The sequence below is a fragment of the Chionomys nivalis genome, chromosome 7 (genome assembly GCF_950005125.1).
Source record: "Chionomys nivalis chromosome 7, mChiNiv1.1, whole genome shotgun sequence".
NCBI lineage: Eukaryota > Metazoa > Chordata > Mammalia > Rodentia > Cricetidae > Chionomys > Chionomys nivalis.
In genome coordinates, this window is record NC_080092.1 from 83,562,677 (window position 1) to 83,574,697 (window position 12,021).

The following is a 12,021-nucleotide window of genomic DNA, read 5'->3' on the forward strand; positions in this document are numbered from 1 at the left end:
TACATACCAGTTTAAAATATGAGACTTATGATTTTGGAGTCTGAAATGAGATGTAATGAACAATTGTTATACACAGAAAGAGTGAACAGGAATTGGGCAACGTGGATGCCTTTGATGGGCCCTATCAAAGGTATGCCACTGCATAAAACATATGTAACAGAATTAACATGAGGATTTTAGTGAAAACCGGGTGAAAGGCAGGGTATGCAGGAGTCATATTGTCCTCATTTATTGCACAGTTGTTTATTGTCTTAGTCTTTAAGTTAGATAGGTATTGAGAATTATATAGATCAATAGTCATCTAAGTTTGTCATTTATAATTAGACTAATCAGGTTCTTTAGATACATGGAGATTATATTCATTATAGATAGATAATCTTCAACCTCTTCATAGAGCTGTAGAAAATGGCCTTTAATCTAACTCGGAGTTTCATGGTAGTGAGACACAATTGCTCCTGGAAACACCGATCTATTCCCGAAAGAATGTTGAGCACCAAAGACACTTCACCTGGAGCCTTTCTTCTTGGCAGAACTGGCCTTTGGGCAAAGAAATGCCCATACCTCAACCACTGACAGAGATACAGAGTATCCATGAATGGATAAAACAGGACTGTCATATCCTGCCAAGATAGGGTGATGGAGGAAGGTCGTTGGTTAAAAAATAAAGAAACTGCTTGGCCCTCATAGGTTAGAACATAGATGGGTGGAGTAAACAGAACAGAATGCTGGGAGGAAGAGGAAGTGAGCTCAGATGCCTTAGCCCTGCTCTCTGGGGCAGACACGATGAAGATCTGTCCCAGGATGGACATAGGCTAGAATCTTCCCGATAAGCGCACCTTAGGGTGCTACACACATGAATAGAAATGGGCCAAGCAGTGTTTAAATGAATACAGTTTGTGTGTTGTTATTTTGGGGCATAAGCTAGGCAGGCGGCCTGGGAGGTGGGGCGGCAGGAACACAGCCCGCAGCTCCTACTACAGAAATGGCGCCTAACGTGGGGCACTGAATCTACAGAAAGCCTGAGAAAGCTTGGGAAATAATAGAGTAAAGCATGTTTTCTTGGTGGCAACAATTTCTTGGGTCTGATATGCTTGCTAGAGGCAAGCAAGCACTCTCATCTAAGAGAGGCTTCCTGACTCAGCTTTAGCTGCAAAATCCTGCAGCTCTTTTAAGAGGTCCTGCCACGAAACACTTAAACAGTGTTGATGAAAAGCTGAACGCATGCTTTTCGGTTTTCAGCTGTAGCAGGAAAAAAGCTGCGCCGTTTAAAAATGCTGGCTCTCTGGGCCGTCCTGCCAGGGCAAACTCTGACTGTTGGAGGCAGGAGGGCCGACTACAGAGAGAGGACTTGAGTGTTTGTTGTCTGTGGATATAGCGTTGTAGCTTGCTTGCTGGCAGGGACCTTGAAACGCCATAGACTTGTGGCAATAAACATGGCTACAGCTGGTTCCTCCGCCATGAGGCTGAAAGCTAAAGAATGGGCTGGATCCAGCCGTCAAAGCCACGGCCTTAATCCTACCCATATTGCTCAGTAATTTAAAGGCTGTTGTGGTCAGAAAAAGAGAGATATACAGTAAAGAGAGATTCAAAGACAAAGAAAACCTTTAAATGATTTACAGTGTCTTAAAAATATATGCAGGCTAAATGTTAAAGTTCTTAAAAGTAAAAAAGGAAGAAAGAAAGTAGTTGGGTGTGGTAGTACACACCTTTAATCCCCAACACTTGGAAAGCAGAGGGAGATTGACCTCTGAGACTTCAAGGTGTGGTAGCACATGCCTTTAATCCCAGTGCCTAAAAGGCAGAGACAAACAGATCTCTGTGAGTTCAAGGTGTAGTAGCATACACCTTTAATCCCAATGCCTGGGAGGCAGAGACAGGTGGATCTCTGAGAGGTCAAGGACAGCCTGGTCTACAGAGTTATTTCAGGTCAAAGATACAGAGAACCTGTCTCAAAAAGCAAAAAAATATAAGTAAAAATAAAAGAAATAGTGATTAAAACTAAGCAGTACAAAGATGAAAATACACAGAGGATCTTGATACTGTATGCTATTATGCTCTGTTTGAATTGTTTGAAGGCTGAGGAAAGAGCTGCTAAAAGATATTTGTTTATAAATGCTGCTGAACTAACCCAAGATAGTTATTTTCAAAATACCTTGACTTCAGAATTTGCATCTAAGGATATGATACTTTGGAAAAGAGTTTCTTCTTTTGTTTTCACAGAGGATGGGACTCTGTGGATTACTTCTATCACAATATGGTATGATGGACCATGTCCTCCTGAAAGGTTGCTGTGAACACCCTCAAAAAAATTACTTCACTCAACTGCCAACTGAGATGACCCTGGCACACAGATTATACCATGAAAGACCTAATTAACGACGCCTCCATTCAGCAGGAAGCAGTTTGGAGAGAAATAACTGTGCCCATATTCCCAAATATTGTTTATAAATGTTCTTTTACATTTAAAGGGGGATATGATATAGATATGAATAATTTGCATTGATATGGATTTTGCTTTAGTGATTTAAATTTAAGGTCAATTTGTTATAGGTATATGTATTTCTGACCTTGATTAATGTATTGTAATTGTGTAGTTCATTTAAAAATGTAATGTATATAGGTTGTTAATGGATAATTATCAATAATAGCCAAGCTTGTAGTCATGTTAGTTAGATTTTTTAGATGTACATAGATGTATTTTAGATAGCCATTCTTCATATCTTTCAAAGATTATAAAATATGACATTTTAAGTGTTTTAATAACTTAGGGTTTTTCTGACAATGAGACATGTCTGCTCCTGGAAGCACCAATCTACTTCAAGAGGAAGATGGGCATCAAAGAGAATCCTTATGGAGTTTGATAGCCATGTGGGCAAGAAACTGCTCTTGCCTGGACTATTGTATAAACTGGACACAGAGAAACCGCAGAGAGAGAGGACTACTGAACTTGCCTAAAGGTGAGATGATCTTTCGGGATTCCTGATTCATGAAAGAGTCTGCGAGACATTCTGTAGGACACAGCAGATAGTGACTGAACTGCCTTTGAAATTTCCTGCTTCATGGAAATGTCTGCTGGAAACTATGGGCCTGTAGGCCGAAGATGGATGCCCCAACGGTACAGAGGAACTTTGGGTGACTGTCCAGGCAGCAAGATGTCTCTGTCATTTCTAGAGTTTGAACTTTGTTTATTTCTTGTTTGCTTAGGTAATATTATATCCCTCTGGAGTCTTCGATGGAGTTAAAGAATATATAGATAGTTATAGTTTTCCTTAGTTATGATAAAGATAAAACAGATGTAAATATTGTAATTTTTACTTGATAACTGTTTTGTTATATGTAATTTTGCTATGTTAAAGATAAAACCTTCCTTTTTTGTTTAAACAGAAAAAGGGAAAATGATGGAGGAAGGTCATAGTTAAAAAATAAAGAAACTGCTTGGCCCTCATAGGTTAGAACATAGGTGGGTGGAGTAAACAGAACAGAATGCTGGGAGGAAGAGGAAGTGAGCTCAGACGCCGTAGCCCTGCTCTCTGGGGCAGACGCGATGAAGCTCTGACCCAGGATGGACGTAAGCTAGAATCCTCCTGGTAAGAGCACCTTGGGATGCTACACACATGAATAGAAATGGCCCAAGAAGTGTTTAAATGAATACAGTTTGGGTGTTGTTATTTTGGGGCATAAGCTAGCCAGGCTGACTGGGAGCTGGGGCGGCAGGAACACAGCCCGCAGCTCCTACTACAATAGGGTAAGATAGTTTTGAAAAGTTTCTTACCTTTGAAAATGGTATGTCAGTTATGTTAGGCCTTAGCCAAAGTTGGTTGCTTCAACGCTGCAAACATGACCTTGGGTGATTACCCAGGTAGCTAGTTGTCTCTGTGATCTGTTGCATGTTTTGGAAGTTGTTTGATTGAACTTCTTAATTACTCAGGTAACATTATTTCCCTTCTCAGATCTTCAATGGGGTTGAAGACTATATAAATGTAGTTACTTTTCTCTCATGACTTGGCCAAGTTATTATACAAGACTTAAGCTAGTTAGAATAGGATATTTGTACTTATTGTATATAATTTCGTAGTAGGTTTAGAACTCTCTTACTTAAACAAAAGGGGGAGGTGTTGTGGGAGCTCCTTCCACTCCTTCAGCCAATAGCCACTGAGATACCAGCCCATTGGGGCGTGGATTCTCTCTCTTTAAAAAAGCGGCTACTTCCCTCCTCTCTCTCTCTCTCTCTCTCTCTCTCTCTCTCTCTCTCTCTCTCGCTTCCAGCTCTGCTTCCGGCTCCGTTTCCGGCTCCGTTTCCGGCAACTAGGCTTCCTTTCCAGATAGTGCAGAGGGCTGTTGTCTGGGACGGTGATCTGTAAGTTTTTCCCCTTTAAATAAATAACCATTCTATTAATCCTAATTCCAAACTGGTGTGGGATTGTTTGTGACTTATACCTTCACCAGGGCCTCACACATGTTAGGCAAGCTCTTTACCATTGAGCCACATCCACAGAAAACCTAGACTTTTAATAAAAAGAGAGAAAAAAAAATAAACTCCAACAATCCAAGCTAATGGTAAGGTATCCTATAGCTTCAAAATTAAGACTTATAAAGGTACTACTAGATATTGGCATTTTTATTACATACTACACAAACAATGAAGAAAATCACTATCAAAATGATTAAGGCGATGAATTGTAGGTGGTGGGCCAATCACATGTACCCACTAACTCTCCACAGCAGCTGGCCTCTCATGTGTCCTCCACACAATCTAGTTCAATCCTTTTTTTTTTTTTTTTTTTTTTTTTTGGTTTTTCGAGACAGGGTTTCTCTGTGGTTTTGGAGCCTGTCCTGGAACTAGCTCTGTAGACCAGGCTGGTCTCGAACTCACAGAGATCCGCCTGCCCCTGCCTCCCAAGTGCTGGGATTAAAGGTGTGCACCACCACCGCCCGGCTAGTTCAATCCTTTTATCTAATTCTAGGATTACAATATTCAGAGTATGGTTGATCAAAGTCTACAAAGTTTTCCTTCACATCCTTGTTTGACCATCAACGGAAACTAAAGTAGTAAATTTCTAGTTCTTGGCATTGTGAGCTCATGTTAAACTGCCTTATGTCTAGTGCCAAGACAAACCTAGTCATAAGAGACTTACAGTTTCATAACCTGCCAGAGATTTCATTTTGGATATACCTGAAATGCAATGCTCATTTTACAAAGTAGATGTGGACAACATTTTAACTGTATTTATAGAGAACCCTAAATAAAGGTTGTTTTTTGAAGTCACAGTACTTTCCTGCATCATTTGTTGGATGCAGGACTTACTGCCCTCTGTTGATGACAGTGATGATAAAGGAAGTCCTTCAGAGAAAGCACAGAATTGGGAGTGAGCAAAGGAACAGTTCAGCCTTCGCAGCAAGTAGCTCCTACTTCAGAATACGATCCAAAATGCAGATGAAATGAAACTGCCACCCACCCCTCTCCAAATTACTAATCCAGTAAAGGGAAGAATACACTTATCTCTGAATTTTACAAGCAGCTAAAACTATGAGAGGCTCATCTGCATTAATACACTTCTGTAAGAATAGAAATTCTTCCCAATGCTACCTCTGAATGTTTTATAAGTCACTGTGGATTTTTCCTTTTCTTTGTTTGAGACAAGATCTCATATAGCTGGATTCTCTTCTTAGCCCTAGGACAATGTTGAACTTCTGATCCTCCTATCTCCTTGTTGTAAAAGGAGGGGCAGGTCGGCATCCTGCCACCTGGATAGCTTTACCCCCGAAATAACCACACAGAGATCTGTATTAATTAAATTGCTGCCTGGCCCATTAGTTCTTGCCTCTTATTGTCTAACTCTCACATCTTGATTCAACCCATTTCTAATAATCTGTATGTCACCAGGAGCTCGTGGCTTACTGGGAAAGATTCAGCATGTCTGACCTGGCAACTTCATGGCAGGTGGCTCTCTCTGCCTCTGCTTTCTTCCTCCCAGAATTCTGTTCTGTCTACTCCGCCACCTAATTTTCTGCCCTATCAAAAAGTCAAGGCAGTCTCTTTATTTAACTAATGAAAATAACATATAGACAGAAGACCCTCCTACACCATCTCCAGCTCTTGAGTGTTGGGATTAGAGGTGTGTACCATTATAGCCACCTTTGATTTTGTTTACTGTGGTGCTAGAGATAGAACCCAGTGCTTGATGCTAGAAGTGAAGCACTCTATCAATTAAACCAATTCCCAGCCTTACAGTACAGTAGATACCACTAGTTCTTCCAAGATGTCTACTTCAATTTTGAAAAGTATTATATTGTCTTGGTTAAGGTTCTGTTGTTATGAAGAGACACCATGACCGCGCCAACTTTTATAAAAGGAAACATTTAATTAGGGTGGCTAGGGTGGCTCTCTTACACTTTCAGAGGTTCAGTCCATTATCATCATGATCGGGAGCATGGTGGCGTGCAGATAGATGTGATGGTGACTACAACTTGGCTTGCAGGCAATGGGAAGTCGACTGAGACACTGGGTGGTACCCTGAGTATAGGAAATCTCAAAGTCTGCCCCAACAATGACACACTCTTCCAACAAGGCCAAATCCACTCCAACAAAGTCACACCTCCTAATAGTGCCACTCCTTATAAGATTATGGGGGCCAATTACATTTAAACTACCACATAAATATTTCTAAAATTTGAACAATTCAAAATAAGTCAAGGCATTATTAGTAACTTGCAGGTTTATTTAGGCATCTTAGTTCTCTGTCACAAGGCCTTAAGCTTAATAAGCACCTGATAGGCCAATATTTAGTTTTTTTCTTATCCCAGAATCAAGCACAGTCCACACCATTTAATAGAGGATTGATAGTATGTCAGTGGAATGAATGAATAGATGATCGAAAAATGAAATTCCTTTCTTTAGCTGAAAGTCTAAAAATGCCTGCTGGGAAGCTGCGATGCCCAGGACTGCGAGGGAGACTGGATATGTGGTGCGTCTGACTGGGCTTTGCAGATAAGCTTGCCAGAGTTGTTGCCGACCATCACCTTCCTTCATGAGGAGAAAATGAAATAAAAAATTCTCTTAAGGTGCTTTACACCCTTCCTTGATTTTAGTTTAAAACCTTATGCACTTGGGGCTGGAGAGATGGTTCAGTGGTTAAGAGCACTGACTGCTCTTCCAGAGGTCCTGAGTTCAATTCCCAGCAACCACATGGTGGCTCACAGCCATCTATAATGAGACCTGGCGCCCCCTTCTGGCTTGCAGGCACACATGGAAGGAATGCTGTACACATAATAAATAAATACATTTTTTTTAAAAAAAAAAAATCTTATGCACTTTTCTACATTTATAAAAGGTGTGTTATCAGGGGGAACACGGCAGGAACTACCTGTATTCACCAAAGCTAAAAGAGTACTTAAACTAGTAACGAGGCAGTTTAAGGCGGGAAGCCAAGTAATAGTAACCCAAGGCTCTGCCATAAGTATGACTTCAATTATTCAATGATGGGCTTAACTTGTAAAAGTCTTAAAACCTAAGATTCATGAAATCATCCCAGTTTCCAAAAAGCAGGGAAAACCCAATACTGCTTTGTAATTTCTCCAGTGACTTCTTTACTATATAAATGCCTGGACCTGGCTGGCAACAGGTTAGAAACAGGACCACAAGGAAATAATTAAACAATGCCTGACAATCTCTTCAGTGATTAGGAGTGGATGGCTGCAGATGGAAGAAGGTGTTGAACAATGTACAGAAGCAGATATGAGATCACTACTGGGTAAAGTTCTCAGATTCAATAAAAGTTGATGAGGAAAGCTCCGTGGACAAAAATAGAGAAAGTGGCCAGTCACTCGTCGAAATAGTCCTCAGAAAGAACAGGTGTTTGAACTGACAGACATAGTGAGATGCGGACCTCAGGCAGGCTCTGGGAAATTAAATCGGTTGGCATGCTGATGTGGAAGGGGCTTTCTTTCTTTCTTTCTTTCTTTCTTTCTTTCTTTCTTTCTTTCTTTCAGAGATACTTTCTTTTTTAAAATTGATTTTTATTGAGCTCTACATTTTTCTCTGCTGCCTGCCTCTCGCCTCCCCTCTTTAACCCTCCCCCAAAGTCCCCATGCTCCCATTTTACTCAGGAAATCTTGTCTTTTTCTACTTTCTACTTCCCATGTAGATTAGATCTATATAAGTCTCTCTTAGTGTCCTCATTGTTGTCTAAGTTCTCTGGGATTGTGGTTTGTAGGCTGATTTTCTTTGCTTTATGTTTAAAAACCACCTATAAGTGAGTACATGTGATAATTGTTTTTATGTGCCTGGGTTACCTCACTCAAAATAATGTTTTCAAGTTCCATCCATTTTCCTGCAAAATTCAATATGTCGTTATTTTTTTCTACTGTGTAGTACTCCTTTGTGTAAATGTACCACATTTGTGGAAGGGGGTTTCTACAGCGCATGAAAGGAGCCTATTTTCTGGGATGCCAAGGGTTACAACTGCCTGTCTGTCAAACTCACCCATCTTAAATCTATATAGAAAAGCAGCAAAAACTAATCCATCTCCTGTGATTTCTTAAATTTAAAAGCAACAGAAAATAATGAGGAATAGATTACATGAGCACACCTGGGTTTGACCTCTTCACACCAGTCACTGCTACAAACATAAGAAATAAAAAAAATTAAATTAAATTAAAAAAAGGCATCTAACTCACGGCTGGCCTCAAACTACACCCCAGCTCCCGCATCTGTACCCACCTTCACCAGCCACGCCTGGAGAGGAGGCTTCCGGTCATGCGTTTGGAGCTCTCTGCACGTCCCTCGCCCAGTAAAACTTGACGATGGTGTGGAAACCGGGGTCCCCTGCAGCGTTGGGGAAGACCCGGATTGTACACAGAAGGCCAAGCAGGGAGAACGCTGTGGGAGGCGCAGGGCGTGCGCGCCAATCTCCTGCCTCAGTTCCCATGAGTCCCCTCCCTTCTCCACCGGGAGACTTCTCCCTGCACCGACCGAGGCTCCCTCCGAGGCCACAAGGGCATGAGGAGGGCGGGCGGCTCAGGGCCACGCTGGCTCACCACCCTCTGGAGACCTGTGCCCGACGCTAGTCCCTGCAGCCGAAGCTCTCCGAGCTGGAGGGACCCGCATTCCCCCGGGCGCGGGAGGTGCCCTCGTCCATCCTCCCTCTCAGCGCAGCCCCTCACACGCAGGGCCTCGGCCAGAGGGCCCAGAGCTCAAGTCTCCACTCGACGCTTTCGGGCTCTAGGTGCAACCCCTACACCGGACCCTCACTGAGCCTGCGCAAGCAACGCCTGCACATGCGCACGTGCAAGGGGCGTGGCCGGCGACTGGCCAGCACTGTCCTTACCCTTCTTGGCAGATGACCTCAACTGGTGTCAGCCTGAGTTCCTACCGCACCGCTCCCTCCGGGCTAGGGCTCCTACCCAAGCGTATTTTTAAGGGCAGACATAGAGAATTCAGCTGGCTTCATCTTCACTTCGAGAAAAGACAAAAGTAGTAAGTAGTTAGCACTGTGGAACTGGTGGGAAATGACTTCTAACGATGGAATCCTTCGAGCTAACTTTGAGGAGTCTTAAATACGCAAAACTAAGCAGAACTCAACCTCTAGGTCTAGCGTGAAATCTTTAGACATGTCCCCGCTTGTCCTGGAGTTTCTGGGGTGTGTGTGTGTGTGTGTGTGTGTGTGTGTGTGTGTGTGTGTAATTTGGAGGGTGTAAGAAGCTGCGAGTTAAGTGAGAAGTAAATTTGGAAAGGGATCAGAATGGACCCAAATAAATACTGGAGATGTTGGTGTTTTGAACTACTTGTTAGAGAAATGCTCCAAGAGAAGGTGAGGCCTAAGGCGCAACAATTCTAGGATGAAAGCACTCTGGAAAACATGTAAGTTCTAAATGATACCCTTCAGATCCACGCTGGTCTATGACAACATTTTCTCCTGTCTTCAACAAAATAACAAAAGGACAGTAATTTTATTTTAATGTCTGTAGGTGTTTTGCCTGCATGTATGACTGTGCACTGCATATACCTGCTGCCCATGGAGGCCAGGAGATGGTGTTGGATCACCTGGAACTAGCGTTAATACAGGCAGTTGTGAGCTGCCATGTGGGTACTAGGAATTGAACCTACATCCTCTAGAAGAGCACCCAGTACTCTTAACCACTGAGCCATCTCTCCAGCCCTAACAATGTGTTTTTAATTTTATAAAAGTGTATTATAGTCCACTCTCCTGCATGTATGACTTCCACAAAATATTGATGTTAACAGGTATTTTACAAAAACAAAATGCTGAGACTGGTCACGATATTCTTTTTATTAGTTATTGTTTTTAATTGAGCCATACATTTCCCCCACTCCCCTTCCTTCCTTCCTCTCCCCTTCCACCTTTGCTCTGCTCCCACACTCCCAGTTAACTCGGGAGATCTTGTCTTTTTCTCCTTCCTAGGGGTCCGTGCATGTCTCTCTTAGGGTCTTCTTTGTTGTCTAGGTTCTTTAGGGTTGTGGACTGTAGGCTGGTTATTCTTTGCTTTATATCTAAAAGCCACTTATGAGTGGGGAACATATTATATTTTGGGGTCTAGGTTACCTCACTCAGTATGTTTTTTTTATAGTTCCATCCATTAGCCTGTAAATTTCAAGATGTCATTATATTTTACCACTGTGTAATACTCCATTGTGTAAATGTACCACATTTGTTTATCCATTCTTCAGTTGAGGGGCACCTAAGTTGTTTCAATGTTCTGGCTATTATGAATAATGCTGCTACAAACATAGTTGAGCAAATGTCCTTGTGGTATAATTGAGCATCTTTGGGTATATGCCCAAGAATGGTATTGCTGGATCTTGATGAAGATTGACTCCTAATTTTCTGAGAAATCGCCATACTGGTTTTCAAAGCAGTTATTCAAGTTTGCACTCCCACCAGCAATGGAGGAGTGTTACCCTTACTCCACATTCTCTCCACTGCAATCTGTCATCAGTGTTTTTTATCTTGGCCATTCTGGCAGGTGTAAGATGGAATCTCAGAGTTGTTTTGATTTGCATTTCTCTGAGGGCAAAGGATATTGAGCATTTCGTAAGTGCCTTTCAGTCATTTTAGATTCCCTGTTGAGAGTTCTCTGTTTTAGGTCTGTACCCCATTTTTTTTATTGGATTATTTGTTCTTTTGATGTCTGGTTTCTTGAGTTTATTATATATTTTGGAGATCTGTTCAACGTGGGGTTGGTGAAGATCTTTTCCCATTCTGTAGACAAAATAAGCCATTTGTCTTATTGACCATGTCATTTGATTTACAAAAACTTCTCAGTTTCAGGAGGTCCCATTTATTAATTGTTTCTCTCAGTGTTTGTGCTACTGGTGTTCTATTTAGGAAGTGATCTGCTGTGCTAATGTGTTCAAGGCTACTTCCAACTTTCTCTTCTATGAAGTTCACTGTGGATGGATTTATGTTGATCCATTTGGACTTGAGTTTGTGCATGGTGATAGATATGGATCAATTTGCATTCTTTTACATGTCAATATCCAGTTATGCCAGCACCATTTGTTGAAGATGCTTTCTTTTTTTTCCATTTTATAATTGTAGTTTCTTTGTCAAAAATTAGGTGTTGAGGGGCTGGAGAGATGGCTCAGTGGTTAAGAGCACTGACTGCTCTTCCAGAGGTCCTGAGTTCAATTCCCAGCAACCACATGGTGGCTCACAACCATCCATAATGAGATCTGATGCTCTCTTCTGGCCTGCAGGCATACATGGAGGCAGAATGTTATATACATAATAAATAAATAAATCTTTTAAAAAAAATTAGGTGTTGATAGGAGTGTGGATTGATATCTGGGTCTTCAATTCGATTTCATTGGTCAACCTGTTTTTATACCAATACCGGTCTGTTTTCAGTACTGTATCTCTATAGTAGAGTGTGAAGTCAGGGATGGTGATGCCTCCAGAAATTCCTTTATTGTACAGGATTGTTTTGGCTATTCTGTTTGTTTGTTTGTTTTTCCATATAAAGTTGGGTATTGTTCTTTCAAAATCTGAGAAAAATTTTTCT

At 41.6% G+C, this 12,021-nt stretch overlaps 1 protein-coding gene across 2 annotated transcripts in view; it reads right to left on the reverse strand.

The window, feature by feature from the left end:
• LOC130876970 (leucine-rich repeat-containing protein 37A3-like) overlaps positions 1-9,129 on the reverse strand; it is a 111,154-nt gene extending 102,025 nt beyond the window's left edge. The window contains exon 1 of one of the 2 annotated variants that reach the window (XM_057773854.1): positions 8,720-9,129. The gene's annotated coding sequence lies outside the window, so the exon portion shown is untranslated. The remainder of the gene's footprint in view (positions 1-8,719) is intronic. The other variant, XM_057773852.1, reaches the window with a different exon arrangement.
• Between the last annotated feature and the right edge of the window lie 2,892 nt (positions 9,130-12,021).